Genomic DNA, 20,823 nt, shown 5'->3' on the forward strand with positions numbered 1-20,823 from the left:
AAGGGAACACTTGACTATTTTCTGACTTTATGGGTGTTTCCTCCCCTGCAAGTAGAGTTCCCAGATGAGCTGAGTGGTCTCAGTCCGAGGTGGCTGTGTGGTACAGAGTTCTCAGAGCTGGCTGTGTGGCGCAGAGCTCTCTCAGTCAGAGCTGGCTGTGTGGCACAGAGCTCTCTCAGAGCTGGCTGTGTGGCACAGAGGTCTCAGTCAGGACTGGCTCTAACAAACCAAAGGGAGCAAGCCAGGAAGAACGAGCATCCTTCCACCGTCTCTACTTCAGTTCCTGCCTCCATGTTCCTGCCCTTGATGCCTCTCAGTGGTGCATTGTGCCATGTAGTTGTAAGATGAAGTAAATTCTTTTCTCCACAAGTCACTCTTGGTCACGGTGCTTATCACAGCATTAGGAACCTAACCAAGGCAGTGTCCCAGGTGCTTTTATTGCGGCTCAAGGTCCTGGCAGTTGTGTCCCCCTAGCGTAGCTGGAGGCTATGCAGAAAAAGAATCTTGTTCTATTTATGAGCATTCCACAGACTCTCCGGGCTCCATCTCTTGCCATTTTCTTAAGTCTATTTGCTCCATCTACCTTGGTTGGACTTTGAAGTCTATGGCTTGGTTTTCACTTCTCTGTCCGTCACCCCCCTTTGGATATGATGAATTAGAAGCCCTCTTTGATAGTTGTCACTTATCTCTTTTGTTTTTGGTGTCCAATGTCCATTTCTCATACTCTATCCCAATCTTTTCTTCTGTTTCTGAAGTATCAAGCCTGGTCACAGACCTCACTTCCCATCTGCCGGAAGTGGTGCTTCAGTGGGAGCTTAGAGCAGTGGTTCTCAACCTAAGCAAGCAGCAACAGCCACGGGGTCACATGTCAAATATTTGCATTGCAATTTGTAACAGGAGCAAAGTTACAGTTGTGAGGTAGGAACAAAAATGATTTTATGGTTAGAAGTCATCACAACATGAGGGGCTGTAGTAAGAGGTCACAGCATCAGGAAGATTGAGAACCACTGGGTTAGAAATTCCTTAGTGAGGAGACTGTTACTTTATTTATGTGTTCTTGGTGCTTATGAGAGTGTATGGAAGACAGATGTACTCAGTAAATGTTTGTGGAAAGAAGGAATGGAGGAATAGAATTGGGAGAGCTACCTCAAGTCCTTGCTTAGAGGCCATGAGTGAAATGTTACCTTGGTTTCTCTTTGTGTGTGTGTGTGTGTGTGTGTGTGTGTGTGTGTGTGTGTGTGTGTGTACATGTATGTACAAGCATATGGGAACTAGGTGTCACTATCTGGTGTCTTCTTCTATTACACTCCTCCTGAGTTACTGAGGCATGGTTTCTCATTGAACCTGGAGCTCACTAATGCAGAAAGGCTGGCCAGTCTGCAAGGACCCAGGACCCGCCTGTCCCCTGCCAGTGCAGGGGTTACATGTGCACACCACCACTTCCACACTTGCTTAGGTTCTAGATATCTAAAGCCAGGCCCTCCTGCTTGCCTCAAGCATTTTATTTAATTCACTGAGTTGTCTCTCCAGCTTCTCCAACTCCAACCCTTGGAGTTCACTCCACCTTTTTTTTTTTAAGACAGAGTCTCGCCATGTAACTTTAGTAGGCCTAGAACTCACTGTGTAGACCATGATAGCCTTAAGTCCAGAGATCCATCTGCCTCCGCCTTCTAAATATTGAGATTAAAGGTGTACACCACCACTTCAACTATTAAATGCTGGTCATTGAATTTTGATTGTACCTGATAGATACATGCTTGCAGTTCTTTTTAGAGCTTCAAGGAGGATTTGGAAAACTGGACATTGTTACCATGAGAAAGTGCAATATTTGAAAGACTGCATGGAATTTTAGTGTTTTTAAAAATGGTCTTGCAGTCTTTCATGAATGTACGTATGCAACCTATGCTGTATATGATGGGGAGACACTGATGATTTTTAAGGACTTAAACTTGGGGTTAATGTAATGAAGATAATACCTGAAAGAGGCTTTACCATAGCCTGTGACGGCAAGTCTAGAGTACTACCAGATCTAAGAGTTAGGCAAAGAGAATCTTGAACAGAGTGTGACACATGAATAGAAGTGGACAGATATAAACACATTTAATGGAAGAATGGAGTGACTTAGTTATCAAATGCAAGGAGAACCAACTGATTCTTACTCAGTGTTATAAAGTGACACTTGAAAATGCTAAAGTCTAGCTTGTTGATACCTCAACTGACACCAGAGCACCACCTCTTTGCAAAGACTGATGCAGTTATATGTAAAGTAAATTGGTACATATAAGCCTAAATATTGATTAAAATGTCAAGAACAGTAAACTTGCATGTTTACACATCTTTTAACATTGTAATTGCAGTTCAAAATTTTGGTGAGAAGGGAAAGAGACAGGAAAGACGAGATCTTACAATTTCCCAAAATTTTGGAGCTGGTACATTTCTGTATATTCTGTCCTTCCATTTCTTTAACGCAAAGCAGAGAGCACACTTTTTGTGTAAGCTATATCTTTCCAACTATTTTTCAAATTCTCTATGTTTTTTTTCCCTTTCATTTGATGCTCATCGCAAACAAGTCGCCTTCCTGTAAGACCCATGAATAATGCTGTTGCATTTCTATTCAGCTCAGGTTAGGAAACGCTCTCAAACTTCCGCAGTTCCCAATCTGAGTTTGCTGTACTGCTAGTGTGCGTGAAGAATCATGAATAACTTTGCCCAGAATTGCATTAAAAGCATGTAAGATTTAGAATATATCAGGCTTACCATAAATTAAGAATAGGCATTATGTGTAGTCTGTGGAGGATAAAGCTGAATAAATTTAAGTGTGCAAGAGAAGATTAATAGAAACCCAGCCACTTGGAAATTCCTTTGATTGCACCTCTGTTAGGAAGCAGGCATAAACGGTCCATGGTCCTTAATTGAATGGGCTTTCTGCAACTTTTCATAATTTCTCTAATTGTTCTCTCAGGCTATTTCATTTGCTCTTGTCTCTGAGCAAGGATTCCTTCGAACACATGTCTCTTCATTTCCGTAACTAATCTCAGCCTTCCATCTGTACGAGAAAACAGACCCATCTTCTGTTCTTTCCCTTGCCAAGGCCTTTTCCTGGCTCCTCTCACCCATCTATGTGAAAGCTCGTTATACTTTCATCAGTCTAGCCTCCTTCTATGCTCTGGCCAGAGGTTTCCAGTGTAGCCTGACTTTTGTCTGCTCTGCGTCATCTCCTAGGCTTATTGTACACACCGGGAGGGAACAGACTGAACCATAAGGGCAAATCAATACTGATGTCCTAGTGGCTTAGCTGAGGCCTTTATGCTCTCATGTTAGTGCTGCTGCAGTTAGCCTGGCAGCTTTCTTATGCTGTTCCATTTGATTGACAGTCTAGGGGACCAGTCTCCAGGACTTCATGCTCAGTACACCACCCTGGAGGCAAGCACCCTGTTTAAAGCCTGATAGCCATGGAGTGTGTGTAAGATGGAAGCTACACTTCATTTCATCAGCCCGGACCAGACCAGACTTAGACACCTGGATTCTGCTCACACTCATTTGCAGAGGACTCATCTTTTCTCTCCTTGGTGGGTACTTGATGCCTTGAGACTGCACTCAGAGGCATGGGTATTTGATGACTATGTACTGTCTTGCTCTCTATGTTAGCTACCACCTCACATCTTCACTACATTACGTTCTCATAGCTTTGAAGGAATGAAAGAGCGGCCAGTTGGTCATGGCGTACTCCGTGTCCTTCAGTCTGTGGCTGGCTAGTGCTTTGTAAGATGAGGATGGGGACACTAAATTGATTATAGGACCTGAAGTAGTAAACTGGCCTGGATTTTATTTAAAAAAATATTCAAAGTAACCCAGAAAGCTATGGTAACTGCCTGGGATGGTTGAAAAGGGAAATAAAGCAGTGTTTGAAAAATATTGGGGAAAAACTAAAACCACTTCATTTTTTCTCTTGTATTGTGCTCAAAAGTACCCAAAAAAAAACCCTCATTATTTTATATCCCTGGATATAAATGAAAGTATGCAACATTTGGTAGTTTTTTGAGATTTAAGCTAAACAGGGAAATGAGAATAAATAAAGTTAAATGTCTTATTTAATTTTATAAAATAGGAGAGACAAAAAAGAAAAAAAAAGAAAAGAAAAGAAAAGAAAAAATTAAAAGAAAATCAACAAGGCTAAAAGGAATTCCAAAATGAAATAAAGTGGAGGACATTGGGGAGATAATATGCCCAAAATACATTGTATGAAAAAAATTAAATACAAATAAAAACGCCAGAAAGGGAATTTTGCCACACTTTAAATTCAATCTGAAGCCAGAACTTCTCAAAATAATTGAGGTTTGGTAGATGTCTGCTGAGCAGATCATACTTAGGTTAAGATGTTTAGTTCTTTCGGAGCATTGCAGTAAGCACAAATCAGCCCTCATAATAAAGTACATCGCCTCTAAAGACGGCAACCTTTAATGCGCTCTCAACTACCTCCCAAGCGGAGTTTTCAACTTCGTCTAAGTTCTCCTCTGTATTTTCAACTTCTAGGGACTTGCGCATGAATTATGGTTCAAAGATGGAGTCTGCTGAATAATATATGTCCATGGATAATTAAAAAGAGCTCCTCCTTATGGAAGACATGCATTTCATACAAGGAAAATGTTTCAGCTACAATGCAGAGGCCTGGAACGTGGCTGAGATTTCACCTCCATCCCCATCTTCCTCGTTATCTTCCGCTCTTGGGAATCTGCCTTGTTTTAATACAACGTCTGGAGAAAATGATTTCAACATTTCACAGTTTAAACCATCCTTCCGACCACAAGTAAACCTGGGCAGCATCAAGCTATTGAACACTCTTCACTGTCTCGTTCTCTACTTTCTTGCTCTCTTTCACTTCTTATACGTAGAAACATCAAATGTTATAAACGTTAATTTGGTCCCATGTAATGCTTTAACCCATGTAGATATAGCATTGTGTTTAACTAGGTTAAACATATTTACTGCTCATAATTTCTTTATGATGAAACATTTGAAGCCCGTTCCGGGTTTGATTTTTAAATGATAATGCCATGCTATACTGATTATTACGTGTTACGGTTTGAATATAAAATGTTCCCGGTGGTTTCATGTGTTTGAACGCTTTGTCCCCAGCTGGTGGCGCTGTTTTGAGAGGTTGTGGAACCTTTTGGACATGGGGCCATAGGGATGGACACAGGGCTGAAGGTGTGGGTCCTGAGAGTTTCAGGCTGGCTTGTCTCTGGCCTTTGCCTTCTGGTGAGCACCGTATAACAAACAGGCATCTAACAAGTCTGCCATTGTTGACCAAGCTTATCTAAGAGCGAGTCCTTCACAACCGCTAAGATTCTGGCAGCAAAATAAACTCTAGTCTGTTGCTGTCAGGCTATTCTGTCACAGTGGAGAGGTGGGTGGTTGATATAAAATATTGATGCCTAGGAATTGGGTCCTTTTTGGGAGAAATCTCACCTTGTGGTTTATAGCAACTGGTTTGTGGAAGAGATGCGGAAGAGTTTGGGCTGCAAGCTGGGCGTTACTAGAAGATTTTCAGAGGCCCCTGTGGTCAGAATGAGGATGTTCAGAAGTCCCAGAGCAATACGATCAATTAAGGCCAGCCTCACCAGGTGTCAGAGGTAAGAAGCACATGTTCAGCGGTGTGTCCTAGGTAAGAAGAATGCGTTCAGGGGCGTGTCCTAGGTAAGAAGCACGGGTTCAGAGGGCGTGGCTAGGGCACGTTCATGTTTCTTTTCCTGTGCTGGGGAAAGAATGTGTCTGTGTCCTACCCATGTCCTGAACATTCAAGGGAGTCTGAATTTTAGAATACGCTGATTTGTTTGGTGTAAGACATTTCAAGACAATAAAGCGGCATTTACGCTGTGACTTGGTTATTGTTCACTGATTGTAGCCACACTAATAGTGGGAAATCTGAGTAAAAGGCAGAGCACAAAGATGTGAAAAAAAGTGCAGTGTGGTGGGGGAAAAGAACATGTTGTGGACAAGATAAGTGTAGATAAAGTTGCTGAAATTGCTAAACAGAATAGCACCATTAAAGAGAAACTGGGGACTTTGTGATAGAAATAGGTACCTTAAAGAAAACATTCTTTTCATCAATGTGTTCAGTGTGTGAAAATGCAAATCTATTTGAAGAAATTTTCATTGAGTAGGAGAGTTCCTGAGAAAAGAGTGTCTAAATAAAGACTGGCCCCATAGGATACCCTGCCCAGACGGCTGCCTGAAGAAGGGTTTCCATGGTTCAGCCATGTGAGCTCTTGGAGGCTGCTGCAGCTGTTATCAAAAGGGACAGGTCACCCCTTGAGCTGACAGAATTGATCATTGTCCCTGTGGTGATAGATTGGCGTATACACAGATAAGTGAGCATTAGGGAGCCATAGTGGCTTGTGTACTGAGGTTCTGGTGAAAGGCTTGAAGCCCAGGGAAAGGTGTAGCAGGTACAATCCTACTACCGAGAGGCTGTGAGAATCTTATGTGTAAAACTGTGAACACAAAAATCTAGGTTACAAAGGTGATAGCAGGCTATGGAAAATGACAGAGATGGCAAAAGTCTGTTGTGAAAAGTGTCAGGCAATAAGTCGAGCCAGCCCCAGCAGGGAGCCTGCATGTGTTTCGGCCAGCTGAGGTGCCAAGGAAGGGCTACCCAAGCCCACTGGCACCTAGATAATACCAGCATGAGTCTCAGGGTATTGGACATGGAACTGTGAGGTTTGGTGTTTGTCCTGCCAGGTTTTGAGCTACTTTCAATTCAGTCTTCCCTTGCCATCCCCCAGTCCCTCACTTTTACAGTGGGGTTGTTTATTCTACCATTTTACATTACAGCTTGTTTCTTGATTTTACTGAGGTTCGCAGCTAAGAGTTTGCTTTGAGTCTCAGAAGAGTCTTTGAAGTTTTGAACAGTGCTCAAGTAGTTACAAATTTGGGCTATGGAATGGTGGCAACACACCTTTAGTCCCAGCACTTGAGAAGTAGAGGCAGCAGACAGATCTCTTCAAGTTCAAGGCCAGTCTAGTATACAGAGCAAGTCCCAGGACAGGCAAGGCAACACAGAGAAACTCTGCCTTGAAAAACAACAAACAACAAACAACAAAAAACAAAATAACAAAAACCAAACCAAACCAAACCAACAAATCCCCAAACTTCAGGGGTTTTAAAAAGTGGGCCGAATGGATTTTATATTACAAGAGTGCCATGGACTTTGGGCAGTTGGTGCTAGAATATTATGATTTTAATATGAAATGTCTCCATGGAGTCATTTATTTGAGCACTGTGTCCTCAGGTTGTGGTTGGTTGGTTATGAATCTTTTGGGGCATGGAATGCAGCTGTCAGATACAGAGCATTAGCGGTGGGCCTTGAAGGGTGTAGACTAGTGTCCTGCTTCCTTTGCTTCCTGGTCGGCGTCATGGAAGAAGCTGGAATAGATTATGGCCTCCTTGGAGTTATCCTCCATACCATCCTGCTGTAAGGAACTACTACGTCCTGTGAACTCTGTGCCAAAATAAACCGTCCCTCCTTTACATTGTTTCTGTTGTTCGTTCATTTTGTCCCAGTGTGCTGGTTAGTTGTGGGACCGTAATAGGCCAGGATTAATGGGGGTGGGGGTGGGGGGGAAGGGTCAAGGAGAGTTTCAACCCCAGATACCTTATCTGAAGATGGCAGGCATTAGCTCTCCCACACTAGCACCAGAAAGTCCCATGTCCCACCATCAACCTTGGTAAAAATGTATTACCTTGACAGTTATCAAGGCTTCACTCCTTGTTTGACCTTATAAGGTCATTCCCTGGCCTCTCCCGCCCCCCCCCCCCACGGCCCCTGAAGATGCAAATGAAGTATCTTCCAAAATCTTTGTCCTCACCAGTTATACATGGACACACAAACCCTGCCCCGGAGACCCTGGCCACCTCCACAGGGGCATAAATAGCCCGCTACCTGCAATAAACTGAACCAGTTCTCCTAAGCTGTTCCTGGGCATGTGCCTGCCAACCAAGGGCCTACACTGCTCTCACACGCCCTGTTAAGCTTCCCGACTCCAGCCCAGTCCTGTGTGATAGAGGCAGACACAGAGTGGCAGTTAGTATTTGTCAACTAGACACAAACTAGGCTTACCTGGGAAGAGAGAGTCTTCACTGAGGAACTGCTTTCAACAGATTGGCCTGTGAGCATGTCTGTGGGGGCTTTAAAAATTTTTTAAAATTAATTTATTCATATTACATCTAAATTGTTAGCCCATCCCTTGTATCCTCCCATTCCTCCCTTCCTCCCGCTTCCCCCCTACTCCCCTCCCCTATGTCTGTGACTGAGGGGGACCTCCTCCCCCTGTATATGCTCATAGGGTATCAAGTCTCTCCTTGGTGACCTGTTATCCTTCCTCTGAGTGCCACCAGACCTCCCTATCAAGGGAACGTGGTCAGAAATGGGGCCCCAGAGTTTGTATGAAAGTCAGACCTCACTCACCACTCAACGTTGGAGAATGTCCTGTCCATCGGCTAGGTCTGGGTAGGGGTTCGAAGTTTACTGCCTATATTTTCCTTGGCTGGTGCCATAGTTTGAGCAGGAGGGACCTCAGGACCCAGATCCACAGGGATATGTGCTCAACCATGTTCATATCTGCCTTATTCATAATAGCCAGAACATGGAAACAGCCTAAGTGTCCCTCAGTAGAAGAATGGATAAAGAAACTGTAGTACATCTACACTATGGAATACTACTCAGCTATTAAAAACAAGGAATTCTGGAAATTTGTGAACAAATGGATTGAACTAGAAATTATCATAATAAGTAAGTTCACCCAGAAGCAAAAAGAGACAAATGGTATATACTCACTTATATCGAGACACTAACCCAAGGGGCATGTCCCATGAAAGACTTTACTTACCAGGAAAGTGGGTCAGAGGGGAGGACATCCTATTGGGACTCTTTTTTGTTGTTAATTGATTCAGGAGGATCTAGCCTACAGTGAGTGGTACCATTCTTAGGCAGGTAGGCCGAGGCGAGGGAACCACGTCAGTAAGCAGCACATCTCTGGGTCACCATTTCTGTTCCTGTCTCTAAGCTTCCTCCCTGAGTTCCTTCTCTGGCATCCCTTGAAGGTAGAATATAACCTGGAAACCAAATCAGCCCTTTCAGCCATGTGTGGTGAATCATGCCTTCAATCCCCACACTCAGGAGACAGAAGCAGGCAGATCTCAGTTAGTTCAAGACCAACCTGGTCTACATAGTGAGTGCCAGACCATATAGAGTCATATGGTGAGGGTCTGACTCCAAGGAGTCTTTTCTTTTCCTCCCTAAGTTGGTTTTGGTCATTGTTTTTATCTTAGAGATAGAAAACCAACCAAAAGACACGGTGATGACAAAAGTCACTCAGACCCTATTGCTTTTTAGTACACTTGGAAGTCAAACCTTTTGTTTTGTTTTTTTAGCTCTAGACCTTGATTATCTGGAAGTATTTTTGTGGTTCTGTATAAATCATTATTTTCCACTGATATTCCAAGAAATATTTAGGTCACTGTTGGTTGTAAGGATAGTTTAATAAGACTTACTCTTCTAACTCATTAACATGGAGAAGTTTTCCACTTTTTGAGTCCATCTTAATTTTCATTACAATTTTTGTAATTTCCATTGTGAAAACTTTTCATCTTTGATTTAATTTATTTCTTAATATTACCATTTTGATTTTTTGAAGTTATTGCAAATTTGATTGTACTCTTGGTTTTTATTTTGGATAATCTGCTCTTGAAATATAGCCATGCTATCCTGATGAGACCTAGGCTAAATCAGATTGTGGGGTAGGAGGGATTGCGCCTGTCAGAGGTCTAGGGAAGGGGAAGACAGTGGAAGAGGGTGGGAACAGAAAGATAAGAGCAATGGCATAACAGTCCAGATGTAATGTGAATAAATTATAATTAAAAAGTAAAAAAGAGAGATAAAATGAATTTTAAAAAGAACATAAAAAAAAGAAATATAGCCATGCTACTGAAATCTTAAGGTCAATTTTTATATACTGAAAGTTTGTTGAATTAATTCATCATTTCAAACTAATTTGAATTTTTCAGGTTTTCAATGTATGGAAGATCTTGTCTCCTTTAACATCACTTTACTTATAAGCTACCCTGTATGGGTCAATTTGTTAGGGCAACCCGACTAGACTAAGACACAGGACGACTGGCGAAATTATATGCACTGGCTAGTCTTATGCCAACTTGACACAAGCAAGTGTCATCAAAGAGGAGGGAGCCTCAACCGAGAAAACGTTTCCATAAGATCCTGCTGCAGGCAAGATTGTAGGGCATGTTCTTAATTAGTGGTTGATGGGGGAGGGCCCAGCCCATTGTGGGTGGGGCCATCCCTGGGCTGGTAGTCTAGGCTTTATAAAAAAGCAGGTTGAGCAAGCTCTGGAGAGCAAGCCAGTCAGCAGCACCTCTCCATGACCTTTGCATCAGGTCCTGCCTCCAGGTTCCTGACCTGTTTGAGTTCCAGTCCTGACTTCTTTCAACGATGTGGAAATGACAACTTACATAGGCCTTCAAGGACCTCAGTGGAAAGGGCCATTGTAGATTTTTTTTTTCTACCTGCCCTTTGTCTGGCTGGCTTCCAGGATTTCTTGTGATCAATGGTTCTCTTTATAGTTCCACTGTTTGGAGCTGTGAAATCTGGAAGTATTATCCTATGCCTATCATGCCACCGTGTGCTTGGGGCAGGTTACATGTCACTTTGCTGGGGTTTCCCAGGTTGGAACATGGAGAAAAGTTGTGCGCAAAAGGATTGTACTCAGAGCCCCATTTATAGCTGATTCAGATCTTCACGGTGACCAGCTGTGGGACCTCGGCGTTTCTGAAATTAGGTGTAGTTTTAATTTTCATTAAGACTGAAATGGGATAAGACTCTGGCAGATTCTTGGTGGTAAAAAATGTATTTTGCATCTTCTGACGTTAATGGTGTGGTGTGTGTGTGTGTGTGTGTGTGTGTGTGTGTGTGTGTGTGTGTTTGCGTGCGTTGAATCTGGTCTTCCCTTGGGCTGGCAGTGCAGCAGTGATGCGCATTGTGGTACCCTGCTGTGAGGTGGACATGGGGCTGCAGCTCTCAGTCATTCCTCCATGATGGCAGAGACTAAGCGACTGACACACAAGCATACTGTCTTGCTGAGTTACCATATTTGGATAGATATATTAAGTAGATGCCAATGTATTATATAATATTTTCAATATAATATTTTCAATTCAAGGCTTTGTTTTGTTTTTATTTTGCTGTGCTGTAGATTGAATATGGGTCTTGTGTATGCTATAACAGCACCCTGCCACTGAGCTATATTCCCAGTCCTCCTGTAACTTTTGTATTTTGACAATACATCTCATTATGTTGCCCAGGCTTTCTTCGAACTTGATTAATAGTCCAGGCAGCCCCATAAACTTGTGATTCTCCTGGAGCCTTAATCTCCCAAGTAGCTAGGATTAGTAGCCTGTACTACTTAACTTGGCTCAACATCAACTCCTGTGAATCTATTTACCTAAAGAATTTCTTTTAGAGAAATAGGCAAACTTAACCTGATTAGAGTAGAGCCATAAAGGCATCTGTTGCTTATCACAGTAATATGTAGTAGTTTAAAAAAAAGTTTTCTTAGAACAGAACCTTAGATCTGGATTTTATGATTCACCCTCACTAACCAGGCAACTTGATTACAGTGGCAGATGTAGAAACGCAAATCATATTAAAATCCGTATTTAAATAAGAACATTCTGGATCCTGGAAGAGTATGTTGGAATCTATATGAAGATTCTATCATTTCCATCTGTCGTAATTTTAATCACACTACCAGTGAGATATTTAAACTGCTTGTACTAGAAAATTAATCAAAGAACCTCATTCACTTCAGTTTGCTTTTCTGTGGTGTTGGCTCAGGAGCAGAGAAATGTGATGAGGCACTGTATTTAGCTTTGCACTTATTTCAAGGTTACAAGACTCTTTTCAGGAGATACACTAACTTCCTTGTGTTAATGCCTTTTTCTTTGCCCTTGTGGCCTGCTTCCTAAATGGGATCATTGCTACTTCTCCTTCACAAGAGAAATTGGAAGTATTTTGAGATTTTTTAAAAACAAACCAGTGTTTAGGATTTAATGAGGAAGCTACATCTTACATTTAAAAATTATATTTCAATTATCAAGAAACTGGATTTAGGCCACAGTAAGGCTCCTTTCTTTCCCCTCCCTTCCCTTCCTCCCCTCATTCTTTTCTTTCTTTCTTTTTTGGAGGTGAAATCTAAGTTGCACCCAGGCATATTTCTCTGTAAAAACACATATGTGTATCTATGTTGGCTATCTTTTTTCTTACTACATCTTCTCTACCTTTACAATACTTAATTGGATGTGGTGGTACCTCTTGGGACATTTTATTTGACCTTTGCCCTAGAACTGCATTCTGTCTTCCCTGGAGCTGGCTTTTCTCCTGGGATGATCTGAGGGAGTGTGGAACACTGCAGGGGTTTGTCTCTAGTCTTACCTAAGTTCACGGTCATTTATTTTTATTTGTTGTCATTTCTAATGGGTTGTGTAACTTATATTGGTATTTTTACATTAACATTTTAAATTTATACGTTTGAGCGTGCGCCTGCCTGTCTGTGTGTGCACCACATGCATGCAGTGCTTAGGGAGGCCGGAAGACTGGAGTCTCTGGAGCCAGAGTTGTACAGATACTGTGAATGCCCGATGTGGATACTAGAAACCAAACTCTGTTTTGTTTTCTTTTGTTTTTTGCAAGAGCAGAAAATGTTCTTAGCTGCCAAGCCATTTATTTTATTATTTTATTTTATTTTTAACAATCCTGCTTTATGCCAAAAAAAAAAAAAAATCTGGCACTCTGTTCCAAGATGAAGAGTTTAAGGCACAGCTCCACAGGTTTTAAGATTCATGACTACTGTTTAGAACTCAGTGGATGTCAAATGTTCTCACCTGGCTACAACATTCATCGTCGGCCTCAGCCTGTGTCAGGTTTATCCGTGCTGGTGCCATCTAGTTTCCTCAGTCCCATAGGGCTACCTCACCTTGCATTAGGAGGCAGAGACATTTATTTGGTTCGCCGTAGACTTTTGAAGTTGTGGAGCGATGTGAGAGATGGCCCTTCCTCTAGTCATCCCTACCAAGGAAACTGGTCGTTTCTGCTTATTTCCTGGGAGTGGCTTTGTGTTTCCATAGTGAAGGGAAGAGACATTCATAGATGCAGGATGCAAGGCAGTGAGGATGCTGAGATGACTAACTGAAAATCAGCAAAACCCTAGGAATAGGCATTGGATCAGGGCAGCTTCATCTTGGCCCTCAAGGAGTGGGGCCCTTCCTGCTACCATCAGGGTAATATGCAGTGAGGTGCTGTAGAGACACACTGAGAACATTTACCACCAGACACTGGCACTCACTGAAAGTTCAGATCAATAGCAGCATCTTTTCTTGCAAAAGGACAAAGCACAGACGCAAACCGCCACTCTTGACAGACAGCTCTCTACACAACCTACCTGAGAGAGCCCTGGAGCACCCTCTCTGGGTCCTCTTCCTGTTGTCTTTCAATCGAATTCTAACCTTAGACCGTTTCTTGCTTTCCTTTCTTTCAAAAAAGCCAAACTCTTACTGAGTGTGTACTTGAAAAATCATGTTCTCTGCCAGAGGTGAATTATTAAGTACAACTAGCTGATCATTAAAGGAGGCCTCTGAAATACACTGGGAATTTAATATAAAACATTTCAAAGAATTTGCACTGGACCAGACGGGGAAAGAAAAAAAAGTGAAATAAGAAACCTCAGTGTTGTATGGGACGAGTTATGAATGCTGAGGGTGGAGGGGAGGATACAGGAGAAGGCGGGGAGTATGTGAATATATTAAAGGTACATGGTATGAAATCCTCAAGGGATTAATAAAAATATTGCTTACTTTTTTATAAAACAAACTTCCTCGGCGGACACTGCAGCTTTGTTGTTTCTTGGGATCTGTGATCACTGAACACAGGGCAAGGAGCTTGCTAGCTTGTTTGCTGTTGGGCCACGGCACAGAGGAACTACTTTCAAGTCTAAAGGAGGTTCTGACTTTTAAAATGTTCATTGAAAGAAGAGCTTTTGCTTCTTGCCCTGACCTGTTTGGACCTTACCAAGCAGACACTGCTGGAAAAATAAAAGCTGTCCTTGTCTGCTGTTAAGATGTCGGAAAAATGATGAGGGGAACACACCAGGTCCATTTATAAAATAAAAATGTTTTAAGCCTGAACTGAGAGAATTTCACCTCAGATGCTTCAGATTTTATGGATTTCTGTAAATATGCAGAAACATTTTTCTCCTTGTTAAAAAGTTTTTTCCTGACTCTTGGAGTCTAAAGGTTTACTGCTTGGTATTGAATTTAAGAATTAATTAAGTATGTGGGAGCTACTGGTTTCTTTGACTATCACATTAATCTTTTGAGCTATATAAAACTGTGGCTATACCTGCATTGTTTTTAGAGAGGGGCATTTTAATGATGAACTCTGCACATCTTGAGGTAGTTGGAAATAGGACTTCCTGCAGAGAAATATTTGTTCTGCCTAACCTTTCTGCCCTACTAGGTACCCAAGCAAGGCCAATGCATATTCATAAAGATTGCTTTTTGCTAATGAGGTTGCAAGGGAGAAATACGTTGATCAATTATGCTATGACAAATATCCTGTGTCTTATGAGTATTGGCGAGAACATTCTGAGTTTACAGTCTTACACTTGTTCATGTGTGTATGTGTGCATGGTGGTGGTAGTTGTGTGTATGAGGGTATTTTGTGTCTTTCTCTGTTACTTTTTTACCTTATCAGCACAAGACAGGGTCTCTCACTGACGTGGAAGCTCAGTTTGGCTAGGCTGCCTGACTAGCAAGCTCTGGGATCCACCTGTCTTTGCCCTGTAGCGCTGGTGTTACAGGTGTGTACAGCCATGGCTTTTTACATGGGTGTTGGAGATTTGAAATCAGCTTTTTATGTTTGCAAATAAAGTGGTCTTGCCCAATGTGCCTTCTCCTTAGTCCCCAAACACTTACATTATCCTGGTGAACAATTTGGACTTGACTTGATATTGTTGCCTCATTGAGTATAAAATTTTACAAGTTGGCTATATTTTCTACAGGCAACAGAAATTCATTTATTGAGATATTGCTGTAGTAATAACTAACAATAATATCTAACGTGCATTGAGTACTTCCCTATGACAGGTACATGCTTAAGCAATCAACACATTGTATGTATCACTTGACACTACCATCCAATGGAGTGATATCACTAGGAGATGAAATTTGTCTGCAAGGTAGGTGCAGGTGACTTGTCCACATAGCTGATAATCTGTATAGCTGGGATATGCCAATAACTCTTTAAGATTTATATGACAAATAACATAATATGCTGTGTCTTCCCATTGTCTAGAACATCTCAGTTGGATTCCCGTTGCATGACTATTAATTAGCATAGAAAACATTCCCTGTTGAATATGGAAACCACTAGCTACATATAGTATGCTAACCAACATTAAAAAAAAGTACAGTTGTTCTTTCACGAGCTACATTCAAAGGCTCAAAAGCCATCTGTGGCTGGTAGGTGCCATATTGGACAGCACAGATTACAGGGCACTTCCTTTACCACAGAACACTATATTGAGCCAAGCTTCTCTCTGTTTCATTCCTATCTTTTCTTCTGATAAAATTTCAGTGAATTAAAAGAACTCCAGGGAGATACTTGGGAAACACTTTTTTTTTTAATTGGCAAAGCATCATTTGAGATGGATATAATTTTTGCTGGTGGCTCACTTCATTCATCTTTAAAATTCTTTTTATTATAAATTCTGAGAAGAGAAGCATTTCCAATATTGTCCTCAAATTATGGGGTCCTTCTTACTTGGGTGAGTTACTTTGCATGGATTCTGTAACTGTTTATGTCTTCGCATGGAGGAACATTAGGTGCTTAAAATTCTTTCAGAGGCAAGAGGCAGGGGAGCATTTAAATGCTCTCCAAAATTTGGAACTCTTCCAATAAATAGATTTTCAGGTTTCTCTGCTAAGAAGAATAATGCTGTTTAAATGATCTGTTTCCTCCACATTGAATTTCCATTATTGTCTAGTCATTTGAAAAATGACCTTGTCTTTTGGAGATGGTGCACATTGCTCTGTTTTAGTGATGTTTCATGAAAAAAATAAACAAGGGGGTGGACTTTCCTTGAGCATCTTTTTACTCTTATATATGTATAAGTAGGAATCATAATTCTCCACTGCTTGACATTAAAATTATTGAATAAAAGGAGAAAACACAGCTTATCATCTATGTGCTGACATTATGGGTACCCACTGAATTTATTCTAATTTGTGAAGGTGTGCAGAATGATAATTTCAGAACTGATGGGATGTATTCCAGATGAAAACCTGTTTCTATGGTAACATCGGATACAGTGTTAACTAAAATTGCACATGAACAAGATGATTCCCCTTCTCCAGAAAACTCATTTAAAAAAAAAATGAAAAGAGGCCAAACTCAATTCCAGTTTCCCATAATGATTATCTGTGTGGGCTGTGCTAAATATCCACAGAAACAGCCAGTTTCATAACCAATATGTCCTCTTTAAGGGTCACTTTATTAGGCTAGTGACAGAGGACCTAAACACCATGGCCACAAGCACCTCGGTTAGGAAAGGGTTTATTTCAGCTTAAGGCTGGCTTGTCTTCCATCGCTTAGGGAAGCCAGGGCAGGACTTCAAGGTAGGAAGCTGGAGGCAGGAACTGAAGAGGAAGCATGGGGAAGGAAGTACTGCTTACTAGCTTGCTGCTCATGACCTTTTGATAGCACCCAGGACCAGCCCAGGGGTGCTAACGATGACGTGGGCCTTCACACATGCACAGTCAATTGAGAAATTTCCTCATAAGCTTGCCCACGGGCCAATCAGGTGGGGCGTTTTCTTAATTGAGGTTCCTTCTCCTCGAATGACTCTAGGTGGTGTCAAGTTGACACACAACTCTCCAGCACAGTAGGTAAGAAGACGCTGGGTGACAGGCTATCTGGGGGAGCTTTTCTCCAGAGGGTGTAAGTCACACGAAGCAGGGGTGAGCTTGAGGCTTGGGAATGAACGCTTCCGACATTGGAGCAAAAGTAAGAGTGAAGAGAAGGATTAGACAGAAGGTGGAAACCCACAGTGGAGCAAGAGGAGAAAACGGAGCAGCGTGAGACAGCGAATGGAAAATGTAGAGATTCAGAGAGAGCTGTGCTGTCTTACGCTTCTTGGAAAAATGTAAAGAAACTCTCATGAGCTATAGACTATATCATAGAGTGGAGTTTCACTGCCTGGCCGGTACTGGGAGGGGACTCCCCACGAGTATTAATAATTTTGTGTCTATCTTATGAGCAAAGGTAGAAATAGTCTTTGTTACAGATTATCTTTTCAAGGATGCCTCTGTGGTTAACAGCGTTGGAACTACAGATAGGCCTTTAAATGGGATAAAGTAAAATTCCATTATTCTACAATATGATAAATGTAACCGCTCTGAAGGAACGCCTGATGGGTCCCTGCCCACTGAGAAGCCTTTGGGTTTCTGGAGCTGCCCTTCAGCACGTCCCATTACCTGTGCAGGTAGCATTTCACTCTCCTCCCATCACACTGTGGCAAGGCAGGCCCAAAATACTGATGCTCATACTTAAGTTGAAGCTAACACTATCTAGAAACTAACACTAATCAGAAACTGTCCTTTATCTCTGACCCATGAATCTTGTGTTACTTGCCAGCACCTGCGATTGTGTGGCAGCCCTCTATGGAACTGGCTCCTCTACAATTCTCAACAGTTATTCTGGCTTGGGATTGATTTTTCTCTCCACCTACTGTAGTCTTTAAAAAATAATACGATGATAGGGTTTCTGTTTCTCTGAGCCCCGGGCACTGCCAGGAGGTTGCTGGTGGTGGATGGAGGAGTTGGTTATTTTCATTAGGTTTCTAGCAGTTTCTCTTACCTGGTTCCCAGTATCTGTAACGTATTATACGTTTGCTGACTTATACTGGAATTTTATATTTAGTAATACTGCCTAGTTTTAATCTTTTGTGATGCAATTGTGTAAAAATTATTATATAGTAAATTTGTTTAATTGGCTTATTTTTTTTTATAATCAGTAGATTACATTTCTCTGAATGAGCATTGATACCAGCTCAGCAAGGTTAAAGTTCCCTATTTTTTTCCTTAGTCTTTGTTGCTGTAAATGGTTATTCAGTATGCATTTTGTGGCTTGTCTGGATATGTGACAATGTCTTAATAAGACCATCCTAGGAGAATTTGATGAGATGCTAATACTCAGGACACAGAGATGAAATTTATATATCAATGAAGAAAGACTAAAAATTTTAATTATGAAGACAAAACTGCCTAACGATATAGGAGCAAAGAAACTTTATTGGATTCTAATATTATTCCTGTTATGTCCCCTCACAGAGAAACAAAATACATCTGATTCCTGCTAGTGGGTAAAATTTAAACTTGTTCTCCATTGATGAAAACTTCATAGCATTTGATCTAAGATTCCTCCAGCCTACTCCCCCTACCCAATTCCAATCCATGACAGATTGTAAGTTCCTAAAAACATCACCACCACCACCACCACCACCATCATAGTCAGTAGCAACAGCAGCAGCATGGCCACCGACAACAACAACCACCAACAGCAACAACAAAAACCAAATGCTCATAGAAATTTCTGCGAAGTGCGAACCGTAAAAGTCAATTTCTCCACTAAACTGTTTGAGAGTTACTTCCATTCTCTTCACTTATAAGTTCCCAGGGAACAATGTGACCTTTGGAGAAAACCACACAAATTAGGCTTTTAATTTGCAATTTTATTCACACTCCAGAAATATGGGAATTCTAATTCATGGGCAATTAACTTGTCAATTTGTGCTCAATCTTGTCTTGCTAATGTGCAATGATTGGTGTGAAAAAGAAAAGAGCCTAGGTAAATAGGAAATATGACCTATAATTTATAATTATACATGTGCATTGGCTTGCATTGAAATTATATTTTGAAATACTGTCTAGCTTTTAACCCTTTGAACTAGGTTTTTGAGTAAAAGCTGTAGTTTATTTTGTTATTTCACTTTGCAGCTTTCCCCCTGTTTATATGGCTTAATTTGTATCACTAGTTAGGATGCCCATCTGTTCTTTATGAGTTCTGGGAATAAAGTGCAGATTGTACATTATTGTTTTCATAGAAGATAAAGCAGAATACAGTTAAAAGAGAAACACATCTGCATATTTACGAGCCAAATAAAAACAACACAACCATTAAAAATTTCAGGAGTTTACAGGTATCACAATTACAAAAATTGGTTTGCTTTTCTTTCAGGTTATTTTTCTTCTGATTTTTTTCTCTGATAGTATAGACGAGGCAGTCATATGGGTATTAAAACATGTCTGAAGACTCTCAGATTGTGTCAATTCCAAAAAGTACCCAATTTAAAATAAAAGGAACTAAATCTTTTCTTTCTTTATCTTTGATTGTATTATGTTTGCCATCAGCTGACTAAGTGAAGTGTTCCCAGCTTTGGCTGTGAAGGAACCAGTCCCCCCTTCGTAAAGACCCCCATTAAGGCCAAAGTCTGTAAATCTCCACTGCTGCAGACTACTTTAACACTTCCCTTCTCTGACAGTAAAACAATTCTGAGAGGAGCCACAACTGATAACTGACCCTAGCCACCTGCCAGAGCATAGTGTCCCAAAAGTTAAAAACAAAAAACAAAAAACAAAAAACAAAACAAAACACTGTTAACACTAACAGCACAGCCAACTTGCCTTGAAAAAGTCCAAACATACTCTCTCCTAGTCAAGCTGACCAGCAAATAATCTAGCACATAACAACAACAACAACAACAACAACAACAACAACAACAACAACAAATTTTAAAAAGCCAGGCCAAAGTTCCTAATGCCCCCTGTGACTGTTTCAACCAATCTTTTCCTAAGTCACCCAACTACAAAACGCCAAGGCTCATAACTCCCTGCTTGCAGTTTATCTGTCCAAATGCCAACCAATCACATACTGTAAAACTAATTTCTTTGTCTAAAACCTGTAAAAACCCTATGAATTTGCTGTTCAAGGTCACCTCACTCTGATGTTGTGGGTAGATTCCAGTGCACTGGAACAAAAAACATCTTGCTTTTGCATTGATCTGGTCTCCGTTTCTCACTTGAGGGCTTCCAGGAATGGACTTTCCTGACAAGAGTCTTACAGCTGTTCTGACCCACAAACATGTTATGAGAGTTCATCTAAGGGACATACACAGCTCATGGGAACTCATTTTTGCCACTATGAAAGATTATACATTTTTAAGACTCTTTGCTCCAAGGTGGTTAAGTTCTTTTTTTTTTTTTTTTAACTTTTTTCTCCTTTATTAATTTATTCTTGTTACATCTCAATGGTTATCCCATCCCTTGTATCCTCCCATTCTTCCCTCCCTCCCATTTTCCCCTTATTCCCCTCTCCTATGACTGTTCCTAAGGGGGATTACATCCCCCTGTATATGTTCATAGGGTATCAAGTCTCTTCTTGGTAACCTGCTGTCCTTCCTCTGAGTGCTACCAGCCTCCCCCTCCAGGGGACATGGTCAAAGGTGAAGCACCAGAGTATGTGAGAAAGTCATATCCCACTCTCCACTCTACTGTGGAGAATGTTCTGTCCATTGTCTAGATCTGGGTAGGGGTTTAAGGTTTACCGCCTGTATTGTCCTTGGTTGGTGCCTTAGTTTGAGTGGGACCCCTGTGCCCAAATCTGCCTATCATAATGTTCTACTTGTAGGCTTCTAGGAC

The sequence above is a fragment of the Acomys minous genome, assembly GCF_964271855.1.
Source record: "Acomys minous genome assembly, chromosome: 13".
In the NCBI taxonomy this organism is placed as follows: domain Eukaryota; kingdom Metazoa; phylum Chordata; class Mammalia; order Rodentia; family Muridae; genus Acomys; species Acomys minous.